General features: G+C 33.4%; 1 pseudogene; it reads right to left on the bottom strand.

Annotated features, from left to right (window-relative positions):
- Window positions 1–339: 339 nt before the first annotated feature.
- LOC100733533 (serine/threonine-protein phosphatase 2A 55 kDa regulatory subunit B delta isoform-like) lies at window positions 340–4,942 on the bottom strand (annotated as a pseudogene).
- Between the last annotated feature and the right edge of the window lie 16,164 nt (window positions 4,943–21,106).

Raw genomic sequence — 21,106 nt, 5'->3', positions numbered from 1 at the left:
AATGTACAGGCAACAGCAGATACCTCTGCCAAAGTATTACTTAAAAGTGATAATACGTTTATTTTTAAAAATAAATACTTTTATTTTGAGTAATGGCCGTTATTGAGCAACTCCACTCATTCTGCTTCAAGTGGGTTTTCCCCTTGAGCAGCAGCAAGGATCTCTCCCTGGTCTAAATGCAAAAAAAAAAAACTATGCCAGTCTGGAATCCCTTTTCCTGTTACAAAGGAAATAGGAAATGTGTCTCTGTTCTTAATGGAAAGGACAATGCTTTTTCTTTGACAGAAAAACAACCAGTTTAACTATGCAAGACAGGACTTGATCCTCAAATTAGCTTCTTTAGTTGATTTTGCCATGGAATATATACAAGTAATTGGTGGCAACCACAGTAAATAATGTTCTCCACAGGGTGCCAGGCCAGGCTGTGAGAAGGATCTTCTTATTGAAGCCCAGACTGTCCACACTAATCTCATCTTTCTTTCTTTTACCACCTGTACATACTTTCCAGGCTTCTGAGCTGGATGGGGGTTTGTTTTTCTCTCTTGAAGCTTCTAGTGTAACATCCTGCTGAGTGTTTCTAAAAAACATTCTAAAGAAATTGTCTTAGGACCCCTTTGTAATAGCACTATCTGAACCATTCCAGCAGCACTTGAACTTGTCAAAGACACAGTCATTCTCATGCAGGTAACAGAGCCTGTGTCACAGCTCCTCAAGCACCTGATGGGTCCCCACAGGTCTGTTCTCCATGTTGAGGTCACATACTTTCACTGACGCATAGCCCCTGATCATTATATATCGACCACTATTTTTTTCTGAGAAAAAGGATCTACTCAGGCTCTACGAAAAATTTAGTGTCTGTCATACAAGGCAAAGGAATGCATATCACATCCATAGATGGTTCCTTTGCTGCTGCTGTTGACAAATACATTGCACTAGTGTGTGTGAAATTCGGGAGTGGTGATTCCTACCATCACCTCTTCCATGGTAGCAGGCTTGATATCCACAATGTTAAAGCTTCTATATGTGATTTCCAAATGCCATAGGTTTATTCTCAGGTCATCTGCAGAAAGATATGTTTCATGATGACTATTTTCTGAAATGGAATTTATATGATATATATGAGCCCTTGCAAAAATTGCTGTGGTCTTGCTTCTGCCGTAAGCACCATGGTCTTTATAATAAGAACTCGTAGGTCTGTAATTTCAAATAGATCTCCAAGTGACTCATCTTCGTCTTTCAAGTTACAACTTCTTGCTCTTTTATCCTGTTCACTTATTTTCCATAATTTAATGTTCTTGTCATTTGTAGAGAGTAGAAAATGAGCAGCATTCTGTTGTGGTAACCACCCAAATATATTAGTTTTTTTTTTTTTTTTTCAATTTCTAGGCTTTTCAAATAGTCAAACTCTGGTTGATGATCTTGAAAAGTATTGGAAATATTATATTCTTTCCAAGAAGGAGGTTAGCTTTTATTCTCTTGTTCCCATTGAAAAACAACAACTCTGCACACTTATCTCCTATTGTAAGAAGATCTCCAAAGTAATCAAATTCAGCAGTTGAAACAGCACAGGACCTGTGCAGCCAACTTGCCAGTCCAGCCCAGCTACAGCCCAGTCAATATGCTTATTTTTAACATTAAAGAAATGTAATGTGTTTGTTGAACTTTACATTTTGGCCAATCAGGATTCTTAGTGATCAAAATCATATCTGAATTTAAAAGTCTTTTAAATTGATTGTCTTAATTAGTTCACTAAATTACCTAATACTGAATTTTAAAATGAAATACACTGCTTTTTACAAAGTTATCTACTTGAGTACCAACTGGGTATTTAAAAACTTTTGTATCATAACACAGAAACATACAAAATGATATATATTGACTATTAACAGGTATTTTCAAAAGTTTGACTTGTTTTTTAAAAAAGTCAGGACATTAACACAAGTCATATTTAATACAAGTGAATGGGAAAAGCAACTGAATGAGAGGTAATTTGGCTTTTAATTTCCTGTATTTAATTTGTCTTTATAACTTTGCCAATAAAAAAATACACTAGTGTTTAAAAAGTTTGTGACTAGTGACTCTTGTAAAGGGCATTTTGAGAAAAAATGCCTCACCTTGAAATTTTTGTGATCAGTTTTTCTCTGACTGTGACTCTGTGTCAGCCTTGGTCCTCTCCCTTTAGCTTTTCCTCATACTTGTTCCTCAAAAGACATTCAGTAGACCTCTACATACTTGCTTCTTGTGACAGTTTGTCAGTGAATTCCCAACTTTTTGTTCCCTACCACAAAAGCCAAGTTCCATTCACTCTGTTTTGAAATTGGGACCTTTCTTATTATTCCAAATCTTAAAGCACTGTGCTGTTTTGGCTGTCTTATCACTAAACTGCATGAGGAAACCTGTCATAAACAGACAACTTTCTCTCTCTCTCTCTCTCTTCCTGTTTTAATTTATTAATATTATTAATGCCATCAAAAACAGAAATCTAATTACTAATATATGAATCATTACATTTTGTTAATCACTCTCTCCTTATTTAGAAGATAATTGTTTGATTAAGCTGTGTTCTGCTGCTCCACTTAGAAAATAAGAGGCAATTTCAGCACTGAAGTGTGACTGTCTCTTGGTATTTTCCCTGCTCAGTGCATAAATCTGGTTGCTATGCCACCTCCTCCTGCTTGGCCTCATCTCACACCATTTAGTTCGATCATGTTCACTATTGCGATAGTAAGATGATCGGCTTGCTGATCCATGTGTCAGCTGTCCAAAACATAACCCATAAGTGAAATTTGAAAAATAAATATGACACTGTAAACATTTTGAATGATTTTCTTTAAAATCCCCCTTAAACACGAGTGAACATTTATAATTACTGTTCTTTGTTTGTTTGTTTTTTCAGGAATAAGAAAAGTCAAGACAAAGTGAAAGAGAATCAATAATTAAACACTTCAGCTGGAAAACCCAGAAGTTGTTTATTCCACATCCCAAAGTTAGTGGTTATTTAGAAGACTGAATATACCAAAATCTACTAATTTTCTACTGCGGAGAAACTAACAACTACAACTTAGGGACTAATGTTGTTGATGCCGACTAGGTTATAAATAAGATTTGTTTCTATCACTGTTAACAATTCTAGGGATGTTAGATATCAGCTATAGCTCCATTTGTGATTTTAATATTTTTAGTGTATCATACATCAAATAATATCAATTTCTTTGCATAGAAAGTTAAAAACACAGAACAATTTTAAGACTTGACAATTTTAAAAGACTTGATATTGAAATTCAAAAGTTAAAAATTATTCTTTTTTGTATGTCCTTATTATTTTTGTATTTAAAAGAAGCACGTGTTATACAAAGTTGTATTTCCATTAAACAATTATTACTTAAGGGAAATGTTATGAATAGCTTTATTATCTCTATAACCATTTTAATTTATAGCATAAGAGTTACTCTGCTCATTCAAAAGCACCCTTTTTTTTTTTTGTCAAAAACCTGAGTCTCTGAATTGTAAAAGGACGAGAATAATTTTGAGTTAGTAACTGTAAATTGGTTTTTAATGTTTTCTTGTTCAGGACCGAATGAGATTGGTACAGTCAACATTTCCATGTACACTAATTAGAAAAAGTAGAAAAAAATGACTAAAACATGAAACTGAGCATCTTAGAGAACTGCAGAAGCAACAATGGCAGCTCTTCTAAATGTTCACAAGGAAGATACCTTGATGGAAAAGTGGGCCCGTAACAGACATGTTTGGTACTTAAAGTCAGTTTCTACTTCAAAGCAGGAGCCACCAACTGAAGTCCCACGCCAACAAGACTGGGGAGCCAGACTCAAAAAATTCTGAAATTCAAAACCAGATTTACTACAGGTTGTAGACTTTAATTCAGGAAATTTCTATGGAAAATAAAAAAAAAGGAATATTTTAACTTTCATAATGACTGCATTAATCATTTTCTTATTGCTATTGGAATAAATTAAGTGACACATACAATAAAAAGGAAGAGAAGATTATTTTGGTTCACAGGTTTGGTGGGGGCTGTCAATGGTTGATTGACTTCAATGTAGAAACTGCATGATGGAAAAGCATGTCAAAGAATAGCTGCTCAACTTGTAATGGCCAGGAAGCAGAAGGGAAAGGGATAAACCAGGAGGGAGTATACAGCCTTCCAAATCATGCTCCCTATGACTCATCACTTCCATTTAGTCCCTCCTTCCTAATAGTACACTAAGTTATGAACTCATCAGTGTATCAATTCACAGATATATTTACACCCTCATGACTCAATCATTTTTTCAAAAGCTTCAGCTCTGAACAGAAAACATCTATGGGTGATAGTTGAAATCTAAAATATAACATTTTCCATTCATAGACTGGTTTTACTCAGTAGATATTCACATTCCTTGCATCTCCAAGCTCCAGGGCTCTCCAGTGGACCTTTTGATTCAATTTCACAGATTCACACATGCCGTTTCAAGAGCTACTGTGAAGACTATGACTCTGTTGCATGATTTTGTCTGATTTCCCAGGCCTTCTTCTAAACTCTTGGTATAAGCTTCATCTTAAAGTCTTAAAATATATGTTTATCATCTCAGTTCAATAATTGTTCAACTGAATTATCTGCTTAAGTTCTCACAGGTTGGTATCAATATGTCACTGGTGTTCAGGCACTAGTGTAAAGACCAAGGATGACAATCAAGCTTCTCTGGGTTGTTTGTAAATTTCAGTTCCATTTGGTTATAGTACAGAAGTCTCTTTTCCTTTCTTTTTGTTGACCATGACTTGCTATCAGTCTTATACACTACTCTAAACCTTTTTGTTTAAAAAAATAATGTTGCCCAGCCAATCACCCACTCCCATTAGAGGACTGAATTCACTGCACTCACTATGAGCTGGTGCACATCTCTGAGCTGGTGTCATTCTCTGCTCTGCCACTCCCATTCATGACTGTGTCCTCTCGTTGAAGCCCTCAGGTTTGCCAAACTCCAACTTTACTGCATGTCTTTGGAGTCCAGTGGCATTTTGTATACTGTGGGACTGGCTGCAGTGAAAGCTTGTCTGGCTACAGCCTTCCATCCATGATTATCTTTTGCTCCCCCCTCCAACTTTAGTTTCTTTCTAAGTCAAGAGGATCCATCTCCTTCCATCTGGTCTTCTCCAGGATGCTATATTCCAGCTGTTTCTCTCATAAAGGCTTTTTACTTTGCTGCTTATTGATCCTCCATCTTCCCAATCCAATAGCCAAGGATGAAGTTTCCTTGAAGCTATCTCTAACTGGCCCCATCTGTGTAGCACACAGTCACATGGCAAAGACTATTGATTGATCAGCTCAGAAGGGAGGAGCCAACCTGCCCCACCCCTGTTTGTACTTTTAGTGGTCACCACTAGACTTGGGAGGGCATCAATCCCTAGCCAGAATGCTTCAGAGTAATCATATCCAATACACGAAGTGCTGGGGACCCCCATTATCCACTTGTCTGGAAGAAACAAGAAACATGACAAGTCTCCAGTCTCCAACCCAAACAGTATTGTCCCAGGAGAGCTAAACACAGAAGAGATCATGGGTTGCACCCTTGCAATTTCTGAAGAAGCAGCATCTGATCTAAAGAAATATCTTTGTGACGTTATAAAAGAACTCAAAACAGAAATACTAATACAAGTAAAAGAAGATATAAAAATAAAAGAAATGCAAAGTACCTCTCAAGAAGACACAAATGGAAGAATGGAGGAGTGCAGAAAAGAGGACAGAAACCTTCAATGAGGAATATAAAAAAATCTATAATGCATGAAACACATTCAAAGAGATTACCAGGAAATCAAAACTCTACTGAAATCTGGCAAAACTGCTTGAAAAAACTAAAGATAGACTATCAAACTTTGAAGACAGGTTTGCAATGTGTGACTGAAAAAGGAAAGATCTCTTAAAAATAACAAGTAAAGAGGAAGTAGCAGTACAAAAGCTAGAAGATGACAAGAGGATTTATAACTTAACAATAAAAGATGTGGATGAAGAAGCAGAGGTAAACACAAATGAAATACAATGTCTATTTATAGAAATAATTAAAGAAAATGTTTCATGCATAGGAAAAGGAAATGATACTCAGATACATGAGGCATACAGAATTCCAGCCAACTTTATTCAAAGTATATCTATACCCAGACATATAATATTCAAGATCCCATAAATTCAACACAGGAATAGAATATTAAAAGTTGTAGCGGAAAAGAAACAGATCACTTATAAAGGAAAACCCATCAAGAGCATCATAGACTTCTCGACACAAGCCATCAAATTAAGAAGAGGTTGGAGAGAAGTATTCAAGTACAGAAAGAAAATAACCTCCAACCCATACTGATGCACCCTGAAAAACTCTCTCTAGATATTAATGGAGAAACAAGATGCTTCCATGATAATGCACCTGGGGGAGTTTGTGACCACCAATTCAACCTTACCAAAGATACTGAAGGACATTTGAGAGAGAGAGAGAGAGAGAGAGAGAGAGAGAGAGAGAGAGACCATGGTTTCAGGAACAGCAACAGAGAGGGCTTATAAAATGGAGTAGACATTGGAATGAAAGGGGAAGGTAGACAACCCACAGCAGAAAATAGCATGGCAGAGATGAGGCAAGAAGGTTGGCCATAATCACTAATATAGATGGCCTCGACACACTAATAAAAAGAAACATAGGCAGAGTGGATCAGGACATAAGAGTCCATCGAGATGCTCTCCATAAGGAATATAATTAACCTGAAGGAGGATTAATGGACTGAAAGTCAAAGATGAGAAAACAATTGCTCAATGTGGCAAGGAACCAGAAAAAGTGGGAGTACACTGCACATTGGTTGAAAAGACTTATCACTTTTATACAATGGAGAACTACTCAGCTATAAGGAGGGGCAACCTTGAGACTCTTGTAGGTAAATGGATACAACTTGAGATCATGCTCAGGGGTAAAAATGTTCCAAAGCACTTAGGTTAATAGTGAGTTGCCACCCTAATCTACAAACTAAAGGAGTTACTCGGATACAAAGTGTACAATGTACCCTGGAAAAGTGAAAGGGGAGGAATTGTCTAAAAAGGGAAGGCAGAGGACATTGTTAATCTTGTACCATGATTTGAAACCCATATTTCTTTCTCTGTTTAATTTGGTTATATTTTGTTCCAGTTTATCTGCTTGTACTAGAATTGATGGCATAGACAGCTATTTCAAAGATAGCAGGATATACTACAGTAACCATTTTTAACTTATTTTGAAGCCTTGTATTGCTTTCAATGTCTTGTTTTGACTTATTTTATTGGAATCTGTTTTGTTTGATTGCTGTTTTGTCTTGAATGATTTTGTTCAAATTTGTGATATTTGATAGTATCAAGTCTGAGAGTATAGGCAAGTACTCTGAAGACAATAAAATTCACTCTGATACCCATTATGGTTTGACTATTACCCTATTTTAAAGTCATATAATATCTCCAATGTTTTGTTTTTATTGATTTTTTTCTGTACTGTTATGTTCAATTTTATTGTGCCTGATGATATGTGCTATTCCATTGAAGATGACAAGACATCATAGTAACCATTGTAGATCATGTTGTATTATAGTTTAAAGCATGTACTATTTCCATCCTTTTATTTTGAATAATGCCATTTTTTTCTCATTTGATTTTATTCTTTTCAAAATAAAAATAAAAAAAAAATAAAAAAGAAGAAAGTAATGGCCAGAGGGAATTTTTGTAGGGTAATAATAAACCAATTCTATGGGTTTTAAAGTATATAATATCCAGCATAAAAATTAAAAATAGATACAAAAATAGAAAAGAGTGACGAATAATTGCAAAAAATTAAGATAAGTGGACCAACTGATGATTAAGATTTTTAGTTTGCCAGTTATCTAATTGGGAAAGAGGTAACAAAATTTGAAGGAAATCACAATGGTAGTACGAACTCAACAATCTTAAAAGTGACAAGAAAGCTATTTTCCAGAAAGTTCTGCATGCAGCAGATGAGACTTGAAGGGAAGTGCATCTGTAAGCAGCTATCACTGAATGGATTTCAGGAAAAAGTGATTATATAAGAAGAAAGACTAAGCTGGGCAATGTCATGTACCCTAACCTCAGCTATTGGGAAGCCAGAGGAATGAGGCATGTATCTGGAGGGCAGCCTGGAAAATTTAGTGAGACTCTGTCTTAAAATAAAATGGGCTAAAGGTATAACTCAGTGGTATAATGTCCCTGGGTCGTGTGCATGATGCTGGGCAAAAAAAAAAAAAAAAAAAAAAAAAAAAAAAGACTAAACACTGTGTCTGATGCAATTAAGAAGACAGAATTTGAAAAATTAGTACATTTCAAAACCATAAAAAAGTTTTTGAAGATAAAATGTATCAAATGAAAAAAGTATCAAATGTATTGTAGTGGATATCATGGAAAAATCAGCATGCATACTATGAGTAAAGAAAAGAGAAAGAATGGAGGAAATAAAAGTATTTAAAGAAAATAGTATAGCTGTATAGGTTCTTTGGTTTGTGTGTATTTTCTTTTCTACAGAAAAATGAAAAACAATATAGGTTGATGGAGAGAACAAACAAAAGTAACGCTCTGTTGCTCAGAGAAGGAAAAAAATATTTTAAGTTAGGTTTCTCATCCCACAGTAGGGCCTTTTGGATCTTTTGTCTCAGAATAACTGTCAGGCCTTATTAAAATTCATAGTACTCAATCCTTCACAAAAACCAATGATCAGAAGGTCTGTGATTGTGGCCTAAGAACTGACACTTAACAGCATTTTTGTTATTTTTATGAACACTAAAATTGGGAAGCTTTTAAGTAAAACTGCTAGAGGTAATTTTGTGGTACAAGACCTGCCTATTAATTCAATTGGGAATGGACCCTAGAGACATATTGGAAGTTGTTTAAATCTTGCAAAGTAAGGAGTTTGATGTGAGCTACAGATCAGCAGATGAATTCAATTTATTTTGGACATTATCAGGAGAAAATGAAATAGCACTAATGGAAAAACCTCTGGAATTTTTTTCACGGATTAATGTGACAATATATTCTTTTTCAAGAGAAATAGAGTAATAGTAAAAAAGAATTGAAACTGTTGAAAATCTACTGAAATAAGCTAATAATATTCATAAAATATATCACATATTTTGATAAAGAAACACAAATAATTAGTTGTATTGAAAAGAAGGCAGGCTATTGAGAAGGAAAAAAAAACAAACATTTTATCAATAACCTGAAGTCGTCCAGGTGGTTATAGAGCACTTCTTATTTCATTTTCACCAGTCTGTGGAATATAACACTGAATTTCTGTCCATTTCACTACTATAATCCTAAACTCATTCTAAAAAGTTGGTATGGAGAAACTCACAAGACTCTACATCATGCTTAATCCCCCAAAACTCAGTTTCTGAGTGTTGAACATTGGTGACTGTAAGTTACTTATCAAATATTAAGAAAAGTAACATTGACTCCAAACTTCTATCAGTTTTTCTCTACAGATGACACTACAATATTAAAATGGTTTAAAAGATTCTTACTGACTACATGATATCCAATTAAATAAATCTTTCAAGTCCATAATAAAAATTTACATCCATGAATAAAAAATGTACAATGTAATCCAGTAAACTCAAAAGAGATACTAAACATCATTCGTAAGAGAAATACAAGTCAAGGTCACAAAGTGATACCATATCAACACTATTGTGACTAGAATAAAACAGTCTGATTAAAAAAGTAAGTTTGTGAATTCATAGAGAAATTAGATCTTTCAAATGCTGATGATGAAGATGTAAAATATTTACAGTAGTTAAAATAGGATATCAATTTTACCAGCTTTGGGATCCACCTTAGGTGAAGTACACTGTGGGTATGTCTGGGTGGGTCTAAAAAGTATGACCTGGGTGGGGGGTGTCTCTGTCTAGTCCTTCCTTCATGCCGTTAGTTCTGACACTATTCCTTTCTTCTAATTTTTGACCACCATAAACTAAGCATCTTTGTTCCACCAATCTTTCTTCCATGATATCTCCTACTTGGATTCAGCCTATTATGGATTGAAACATGATCAAATTAAATTTCTTCTAAGTTGTGAATGTTGGGTACTGTGTCTCATGCCAACAAGAAGGCTGATTAATCCAGAAAAATTGGTATAAGAGAAGTAAGGTCTTTGCTTTGACTATGTGATGTTGTGGTTTAGAAGTCTTTGCAATTGGTTTATAGGAGGAAATTAGAAAGGTTTAGAAATGTGCATCGGTTACTTTTCTCTCATTGCTGAGACAAAAATATTGGACACTTAAAAAATTAAAGTGGAAAAGGTTTATTTAGCTCATATTTTGTAGTGGACTGGTTCCTAGGCAAGTTGGCACATGATAGAGCGACATCACAGAGAAGAACAGTTCATGTTGCCCACAAGGTAGGAAAAGCAACAAAGGAAGGGAAAGACAAGTCTCCTTATGTTCCTTATACTGTAACAAATCACTAGGATTAGACTGGTGCCAGTCAGTGGAGTGAACCAGTGATCACCTTTCCGTACCATTATCACCTCCAGCACCATTAATCCTTGCATTCCACTAAGAGCCAATTACACACAGGAGATTCAGACACCTCCCAAAAAGTTCTGTTTAAAATTACATGAGGAACTGGGGGAATGTCTAGACATAAATCATGACAAAATGTGATCTAGAGAAGCCCTTGAAAGTTGTAAATTGGATTTGATGGATGAATTTGGTCAAAACTCAGAAGACTAAAATAATGACAGAAATGTGGGTAAGGGAGACCTGGAAACTCAGACAAGAAGCTTCTGAGATCACAGTGCCTGAGATTGTGGGAATAAAACCAAATGACAGAGAAGACCTTAGGAATTTGGAAATGCTAGGAAGATCCAATTTAGAAGACGTTAGGAAAGCTATAGTTCACAATAGAGCTAGCCCAAGAGCTGGGCAATGTGTATGAAAATACATTCCATCATTTTTCACATTCTATCTTTCAGATATTATGATGGTAGCAGTAACCACATTACACATGCCGTTTATTAAGTATGCAATGTCAGATTAAATGACATCTTCACATTGATTATATTTAAACCTCATATCAATAACATAAATGTTATTAGCCTTATTTTATACAGAAGGAAATGGAATAAGATTATGCTTAAGGGTCATGGGAGGATAATATCTAAATTGAATTTTTACTCAACATTCCTGAGATTTAAGAAGTTACATTTATTTTAGTTTACATACCTACCTTTCTCCTTCATAGGGTTATAGCAGCTGCACTTTCGCATTCATTTGTGTAAAGCTAAAAGCATTGTAAATGTTGTTGCTGAATTTGCCTTTTCACTTTTGTATTCTACCTTTCCTCGTGTCAGACTGTAAGCCAGACACATATGTGGCCTGAGAATTACTGAGACCAGCTCTTTTTATGTACGTGGCATATTGTGTTTCAACTGACCATTCAGGTTAAAAACAAGTTTATGTAATTTGTCATTTCTAGTCACTTATTTCCCTTGTCAGCAAAAACTGTTCTTAGTGAAATTACTTATTACTTCTTATAAACACATTTAACTTAGACTTTCAGTTAGCTACATTCCTGTTTCATTATCATAATATATTGCTTTATTTTCCTTGTGATATTTTACTTGGGAAGAGTTCACATATTTTTATATTCCAAAGGGCCTTTTATATCCAAAAGCAAAATTTTCTGTTCTTCCTTTACAACTTGCCTTGTTATACTATGCTGGAAACTCATTTATAATGAATTTTACATTTTCTTTCTTGCATTTTGTAGTCAAAGTTGTCTGATGTATCAGTGATAAACTTCTTGCTATTACCCGAGCCAGACATTCATTTTTCTGCTTCTTTGCTTTGTTGTATACATCTTTTACCCTCTAGTTACTTTCTATTTGTCTAGTTAACACACAGATTCTTTGGTGTTACCTTCTGTTACATGACTTCGCTCCTTCTAGGCAAAGATGCACTGTAGACTTTGAGCTGAATTTCCTTCTTGAGAGAGACAATTAGTTCACAGTTCAAGGTCTTATCCAAAAGTATGCAAAAGACTTCAGCTGTAAATGTTTCAACATTTTGTTACTGTGGTCATCTCAGAGATTAAATATTGCACCCTTGTTTTACCTCACACTCCTTTACTTCTGTTGATTTTTCTTTTTTCATTTTTTTTTTTTTTTTTTGTACTGAGGATCAAACTCACAACGTTGCACTTGCCAGGCAGTCACCCGAGCCACTGAGCTAAATCCCTGACCCCTGATTTTTATTTTCTATGGTCATATATTTCTTTCAAATACACTAGACATTTAATTTACATATTTTAAATGTTATCTGTTTTGTGCCTTAATACTTAGTTTTTAATATGTTTTTAAAGAAATGTGTTAATGTCCTCATTTCCAAGTTCTCTGTGGTATGTTTGAAAATTTTAGATATTTAGTAATATTTGTATGTATGAGTTCTTTCCTTCTCATTTTCCCAATTAAATCTTTGGTTTAATCTTTGGTGCTATTATATTCTTATATCTTCAAAACTTTGTCTAGAAAGGATTCTTCTTCAATATGATCATACTATTGTGTTTGGCTGTAAATATTTGCCTTTTAAATGCAGAAATTTACAATTTATAGCTAGTTTGCTTAAATTAGCATGTTTCATATTTTTTATACAGAGCTACTTTTTTCTCATTAAAATATATCCTATAGTTTTCAGTGAAAAGATGATGGGATAGTATATTATGTCATTGGAAATTATTCACAATGACTGTTTGCTTAATTTATTTCTTTATAAGTTTATGCATTTTCTGTTCATATTTCTGTGTAAAATAATGTCTTAAATTTATTATATTCTGTTTTATAATCTTTTTAAAATATCATTTCACCAGCCGGCGTAGTGGCTCACAGCTGTAATCCCAGCACTCAGGAGGCTGAGGTGGGAGGATCCTTGCGAGTTAGAGACCAGCCTGGGCTACATAGTGAGTTCAAGTCCAGCCTGAACTGCACAGTGAGACCCCGTCTCAAAAAAGACCAAAAAAAAAAAAATCATTTCACCAAAAATATACTGTTTTTGAGGCAAATACTATGAATTGTATCAACTCCCCCAAATAAAACTTCAGTGTCAAGTAATCTCAGTTTTTGTCATTATTATTTTCTAGTCTGAATGCTGGAGTCCATTACCTCTTTGCATGTTTTTATTCAGTGAGGTGACTACAAATATTCTCATTAGCCAACATCTCACATTTGATCACTATAATTTATTTGATGGTTTATGTAGTTTCAATAGCAAAGTATATTTTCTAGAAAAAATTTCTGAAGTCTATTATTCACACATTTAAATTTCTATTCTTTATATTTTTCCTACTATTTTCATTAAGGTGTTTATTCTGTGCTTGTATTAGGATGGACTCTTATTAATGCAGCATCTGTGGGTCTATATTCAACCATTCTTGGCTTCATCACTCCTTTGAGTGAGAATTATTAATTACATTTCATATTGACCTTCTAAGGTTGTCATAATAAAACATCAGAGAGGAAAAGTTTAAATAACAGAAATTTGTTTCCTCATGGCTTTAGAGTCTGGGAAATCCTAGATCAAGGTGTAGTAAAAGTCTGTTTCAATCTGAACCCGCTTCCCTTTGCTTGTCGTTTGCTACCTTGCTGTGTACACACCTAGACATTCTGTGGATGCACTGAAAGACAATCTCCCACACTCTTGTATCTGTTAGAAGGCCATCAGTTATGTTAAACAAGGACATCTTAGAACCAAAATCTTACTTACCTGCTTACAGACCCTATCTCCAAAAAAATTACTTTGGTGTTAGAATTTCAACATACATATTTTGGGGTGAAACAAATACTCAGACCTTAATGTATCTTCACATTTATTTGTGTCTCACAACTGGCAGGGAATATGTCTGACAATGTATCACACCTATGGTCTTAATCTAATTATTTCTACTATCTTTCCTGTTTCCTACCACAGCACAACAGAGTTTCTCTTTTATTGATCTTTTTGTTTTCTTTAATATACAGCAATACTTTGACAAAATAGTGTTTGTTTTTCTTTTCTGTCTTTATAGTCAGATCTATACAAATAATTTTTAATCCCATTTAAAGTTGTGTGTTATCTCTACAGTCCAGGATATTTTTCAAAAATGTTAACCTTTTCAGAGTGCCTCAGTTGACTAGCAGATATGGTGGCATTTTCTGTAGTGGCTAAAGAAGGCTACAATATTTACCACAAGACTGAGAATTACTTGGTTAAACAAGTATATGAACACATATACACACATGCAGAGAGAGAGAGAGACAGAGAGACAGAGAGACAGAGAGAGATAGAGACAGAGACAAAGAGAGAGGAGAGAGAGGATATCCTTATTCTTTTTTCTTTCTTAATGTGCTTTTTGAATATTTAGTAGATATTGATTTTGATTTCACAGGTTGTAGTTAGTATATATTTTGTTATAAGTGGAAAGGAGATATTTACCTTTTGTCTCATTGATCACTACATTGTTGGATGATAATTTATTTTTTAAACTTTTTAATTACATTATTTCTTGCTAAAATATCATTTTTCTAGAGTCACATTTTCTTCTGTTTATAATAATCAATTTTCTGATAAAAGGAGAAATTTTCTTCCCTTTTTAAGAATGATCTCACAGATACTATCATTACTTAAGTTTTCTTTCTAACCTAAAATTAAAAATGTAATTTAGTAAGGAAGTAAAAAATATATATTCAACAATGAAATCTATAATTGATAAATGAAATGTGATGACAAATAGGCTTAAAGTCAAAGGTTTATTTCCAAAAGGGAAAAACAGTAAACTATTGGAAAAATCTAACTGATTTCATTTTAACAAATTTTCGAAGTTAATGTCACCAGTAGTTAGACACATTGACAACTTTTAGCTACTATTAATAAGATGTGCAGAGAGTACCAAAGCATCGCTTGTATTTTACCTTCTCCAAAATGTCCAATCACATCAAACAAATCCACATTGAGGGCCATTCTACAAAATAACTGTAGAAGTACTCTTTGAATGTTTCAAGGTAATGAAAGAAAAATAATAATGACCCATCACAGGTTTAAGAAGACCAATTAAGTATAGCAATTAAGTGTACTGATTGACCTTGTATTGACATGGAAAATATATGAGATAATTTTGGGAGAAAGGTGAACATTGAATGATTTGTATAAATTCACTAATAATGTTTTAATACTAATGTTTTAGTTTTAATTATTGCACTATTGTATTATAAATTGATATCCACATGGGAAAACAAAAGAGGTGGTAGTATATAGCAATTGACAGGCACAGTATAAATCTTTGTAATGCAGTATTTTGGAAATTTGTGAAAGCTTAACATTAATTTTTAAAAAGTGCAGATAGAGTTTAAAGTTAACAGTCATGCTTTGTGAGTATAAATTAGAAATTAACTTCTCAGATTCCAGGTTTAATTCACAGGTATGTTATTTCAAATGCAATGCAAAACACCCCAAAGTCCTTCAATGGGAACAGAATATAAACACAAGTGAATGCAAAACGTTTTATGGAAATGTAAATTATCTGTGATATTCAAAATATGTTGAAAAAAACCTACTGTTTAATTTACAGATTTTTGGAGTACTTAATGGGTTTTACATAATAGCTAAATCTCATCAAGTAACAAAAATTTCCATTTATTAAATTTAAAATGTGCCTCAATAAATTTAAATGTAATGCATGAACGTCAATAAACATACCAATTCTTTTAATTAATGGAAATGTAACAGTATGGTAAAAAGATTAACCCCATAAGCAGTTATTTGTAATATATCTTGGGATAAAAATGTATTAAATAGAAAAAAAGCGAATCAAGATGGAGAAAATTTTTAAGAAAAAAATAGAAATTTAGCTCCAGTTTCATTTTAGTTACTTTAAAATTCTAATTATTGTTTAAATTATGTTAAAATAAGCAATGCGAATTTACTCCAAAGAAGTAGAGAGCTGAAGTATACTGTGATCAAACTGAAAATGTTATAGGAGAAAAACCATGCAATGTTTAATATTTAAAAATAAATTGTTTCAAATATCTAATTTATACATAATTCTATTAAAGAAAATATTCTACAACTATAAAGATGTGGGAATTAGTCTAATTTATTTCATGAAGCTAATTATGATACCAAAATCTAGTGAAGATAGAATGATATATAAAATATTACTCAGTTTTATAAGTAGAATAAATACAACTTTTGTATATATTTATGGAGAGGTTCCTCATAATCACTTAAACTCAAAAATGAAAACAAACTTTCAGCTCGTTGGTCAGATCAAACTACCTTATATCTTACTCAGACAATTTGCTATCCCTAAATCTGAGTAGATGACAATGTATTTCCTTTTTTGTACCAGATAACTGGTAACACTAACCTAACTGGATATCAGCTTCATTTCAGAAGTGAAAAATTATTGAATTATAATAAACAAGAAAAGAGTGAATCTAAAAGTATAAATCAAATTACTTTTCAGTATTTGCATACCTAACTCATTCGCCCCACTACAGCACCTCCTTCTCTTGTTCCCTTGTGTAGTTGCAAAGGCTTGGACACAAAGAACCTCAACTTTAAATGGTGGTTATTTGTATCAAATATTTATTTTAAAAGAAATATAACTGCTAAATATCATTAATAATATGAAAGAAATATGTTCTCCAAGAGCAGTAAAGAGTTGCTTTTGAATGTTCTACAATATCATTGTAGATTTTAGAGAAAAGGTAGTAAACCATTATTCATTATGAAGGGACAATGACTAGTAAATATCACACTGTTCAAGAAAGTGAGAAAAAATATGCAGCCAAAGAAAGAGAGAAATGATTCATCCTTTCATAAATTCTCTGAGACCTCTAAGTGAACACAATGGTGAGAAGCTAGAAATTTAAGGTCTCTAAATCAAACATTTGGAGAACTAAATCTCCATTTATGACAACTGCTTTTGAAGTAAGAAGTACAAAAAAGAATAAATCACAGCAGCTTCTCTTTACTCTGTTTTCATTGAAAGAGAAAACAGAGAAAATGGTAAGTTCATGATAAATGGCAGCTGCTTGTTCTGATAGAAAGCATACAAACCCTATAAAAGCATTCTGAGCAGTGTTTTTTAGAGTTAACAAAGCTTCGGAAAGTGTATCAGGCACAACTGAGTCTCACACTCCCATAGTGAAAAAGCAAAACTTTTGGTTTGTTTCACATATTGCGGTTGGAAAGTGCACAGAATCCATGTTAAAGATCTTATATGTGAGCAATTAGTTACATAAAGATAAATACTAAGTACTGCCAATTGGCCAGGCCAAAACCTCCCAAAAGAGTAGACTGCAAAGGCTTAAATAAATGTGGCAAGTTGTATGATTTAAAGATTCCACGAAGATCAAAACTTTCTAGCAGAATTTGAGATTCTGGGACCTGGGACAAAGAACTTCTTTGGGCAGCCTGCATTCATTTTATTTTCAAACAAAGGAAGGGAATACTGAGGAAAATGTGGGAACTCAGCAGGACCTTGGGAGTCAGTTCAAAGACTTCTCCAAGTAGTAAAGTATGCTAATTTAGGAGATGTATCTCCAGATTGACATTATGGCAGGACTGAGACAGCAGGAGTGAGACATCTGCAGCTGCAGTCCCTATCTAGTTAATTGAGGTTGGAGCCAGGAGTCCTCAAAGGTAGACTTAGCATGCTCTTTGAGGCATTATGGCAGCACATCACTAGAGACCTCAACCAAACTAGTGGTTCACTGAAGTTCACTTACTATGAATTTGCTGCCCATCTCCAGCCAAAGGGTATAGGCCTGGGACAGACTCACAAGTAAGCATAGAAAGAAATTGGTTAATTTTAAATTCTGCTCAGAGCCCCTTCAGTGTCTCCATCAACTAGGCACTTGGTAAATATGTACAGCATTCTCCTCACTTAGTATCTTGGGACTTTGGAACACAAAGTGAATTAAAAGTTCATTAAACAATTTTTTTTTTCTTTCTGGATTAAAAAGATGCCAAGATTGCAAATATTTTTCACATATATAAATTTGTCTTTTAAAAAATTTGGACCTTTTTTTTTTGTCTTTTTGAGACAGGGTCTCCCTCTGCAGTTCAGAATGGCCTTGAGCTCACTTTGTAGCCCAATCTGGTCTTGAACTTTCAATGATCTTGCCTCATCCTCCTGAGTGCTAGGATTACAGGAGTGCTTCACCATACTTGGTTTGGAAGCATTTTTAACAAAAAACTAAAGATATACTAGCAATTAGTAAGCAGCCTCCACTAGACTGTTTCATAGGAATTAAATTTCCTTTGGTGTTGGCTCATCTCCTGGTCTATCCCTTGCTGATATGCTCAACTGACCCTGTCCCCTCTTGCTCAGCATAGTCTCCCAGTAGGGCAGCAACACCTCAAACCTGTGCTTTTTTCTTGCTACTCTCCTGCCAGTGCTCCAATTTGCCTTTTACTATTCAATTTTATGTTTTCAACTGAATTTATAGATAAATAAATTGAGAAAACTATATACTTTTTTCTTAATATGCAATCAGATAAATATGATAAATATTGCCTACTTTAAGTACATTTAAAATAACCTTTCTAAAATGAAAATATGTCAAATATGAGAGGAATTAGTAGTCTATTTTGTTCTAAACACTTTTTCTATCAGTTGTATTAGTATACTTAGTGAGGGTTCACACCTAAACCCTCCTTTCTATTCTTATTAAATGGAAAAATCTTTACACTAGAATGTTTCTTTAATTCTTCCAGGAAGATACCAATAAGAGAAAGGAATAGTTGCATCAAATGGGACTTCTAATACTAATTTTTGGAGAAATTTTTTATGCTGAATTTCACAGTGGTTGTACCTGTTTATATGTCCACCAACAGTGGAGAAGGGTTTTTTTCCCCCCCATAGCCCTTCCAGTGTTTGTTATTTGTTGATTTTTTGATGAAAACCATTCTTTCTGGAGTGGGATGGAGGGATTTTTCAAGATATTTTTCTGTTTGCATCTCTTGAATGACTAGTGATGTTGAATATTTTTATATATTTATTTGTCATTTGTATTTTATCATCTAAAAAGTGTGTTTTCATCTCAGATGCCAATATTGGTATTGAATTTATAAGTTTAGGGAGGGAGGGATCAGGTTTTTTTTTTTTCAATTTTTTATATGCCCTAGATAGTCTTTTGTCTGAGGCATAGATGGCTAATTATTTTTCCATTCTTCAAGTTGTCTTTTCAATATATTCATGATTCTTTTTTTGCACAAAAGATTTGTAATAGGATGAAATCTCATTTTTTGATCTGTTGTATTATTTTTTGTGTAGTGTTTTGTTCATGAAATCCTTGCCTATGCCTATGTTTTCAACAGTTCTGCTTATTATCTCTTAGTTCTGTTTATTCTCTCAGATTTAGTTTTTATGTTTTAATATTTAGATCTTTGATTCATTTTGATTTCAGTTTGATGTGCCCTGATAGATATAGGTCTAAAAGCATCAGAGAGATATATACACAACTAAGTTTATAGCAACACAATCTGTAATAGCTAAATCTTGGAAACAGCCCAAATGCCCATCAACAGAAGAATGGATAATGAACAAATAAGATGTTTTATATAATGGAATATTATTGTCATAAAGAAGGATAAATTTGAGGCATTTCCAGGAAAATAGATGCAATTTGAAATCATATCCTTAAGTAAAATAAATTTGGACATACATGTGTAAATATTACAATGTCTCCCTGGTATGAGAAATTGAAAGAGTAAAATAAAAATGGACCAAAATGTACAATACATGTTGTGAAATGGAAAGAAAATTTTTCAAAATGAACAAAGAACTAGGGTGGAGGAAGGGAAAAGGAAGAAAAATGAGTAAAAAAAAGGATAAAATAGAAACAAAGCTTTGCAAAAAGAGAGAAGATGGATTGAAAGGAAGAGAGAGATTTGAGACAAAAGAATGAGTAAAAATATATATCATGTATGGGTACAAATTCCCTATGATGACTACGATCATCATGTGGATCTATAGGAATGTCTCTTTACACATATGCTATGCACAAGACACGATTTAGAAAGGCAATAGATTCATGTCAGTAACACAGAGCACTCGCTTTTCATGAAAATCTGCTCGGATCACGTTACAGATTAGAAAATTTCATTTATTGAAAACTCACTAAGGTAAAAAAAAAGTAAAGTATATTTCTAATTCTACAATTATCTTCTCAAAAATAAGACCTTATTGGGCTGGGGATTTAGCTCAGTGGTGTAAGTGCCTGCCTTGTGAGCAATGGGTCGTGAATTCAATCCCCAGTACAAAAAAATTAATTATTAAGATCTTATACATGTTTAGATAGAAAAATCCTGTGACCAAAACTAACTCCAATGCTTGTAAGAATATTTATTAAATATTGACAGTGAGAAGTTAACATGAAGATAATTAATGTAGGATTTATATGACTAAATTATTGAGACATTTGTTACTGAGTGCATAAGAAACTTAATAACTAAAATCATGGTACTCATGAATGAAATAAAAAGGATAAACTTGTAGTGAATTTGATAATAGTACCAAAATTTACATAACTTTGCCAGTAAACTGAGAGGCTGAAAGGGAAAATTTTCTACATCTTTAATAATATTTTAAAATATTAAGCAATTTGGCTTAGGAAAGACTAAATATTTCTTCTACCACTGTGGAAAATAATATTGAAATTATCATATGAGGGAGCCTTATGTAACTAAATGATAAAAAATACAAATTATAAAGACATGTTAGACAGATAATTACCACAATTTTTATTTTCTGAATTACACAGTATTGGGTAATTTTCAAGTTTTTATTTTGATAATTACTTTTCTCTTTTAGTTAAATTTTTCTATCATTTAAAAATATTTTCTTCAAAGAGATTGCTCAAATCTTAAGATTCAGGCCTTATGAAACCTGAAATTCCTCCAAGTAAAGTTTTAAAAAGAAGTTATTTCAGCTACTTATTACAATATTTCCAGGGCTTAAAATATTGTTTCATAAAAATGTGTCCTGATAATACTATCATTGATATATTTTTAATATACTACAGAAACCATGCATACATCAAAGAAAATGTCATCTATA

This window comes from Cavia porcellus, unplaced genomic scaffold (genome assembly GCF_034190915.1).
Source record: "Cavia porcellus strain 051 isolate PalLab524CR breed Dunkin Hartley unplaced genomic scaffold, mCavPor4.1 scaffold_2, whole genome shotgun sequence".
In the NCBI taxonomy this organism is placed as follows: domain Eukaryota; kingdom Metazoa; phylum Chordata; class Mammalia; order Rodentia; family Caviidae; genus Cavia; species Cavia porcellus.
The sequence above is the reverse complement of the archived record's forward strand: the minus strand, read 5'-3'. Positions and strand labels throughout refer to the sequence as shown.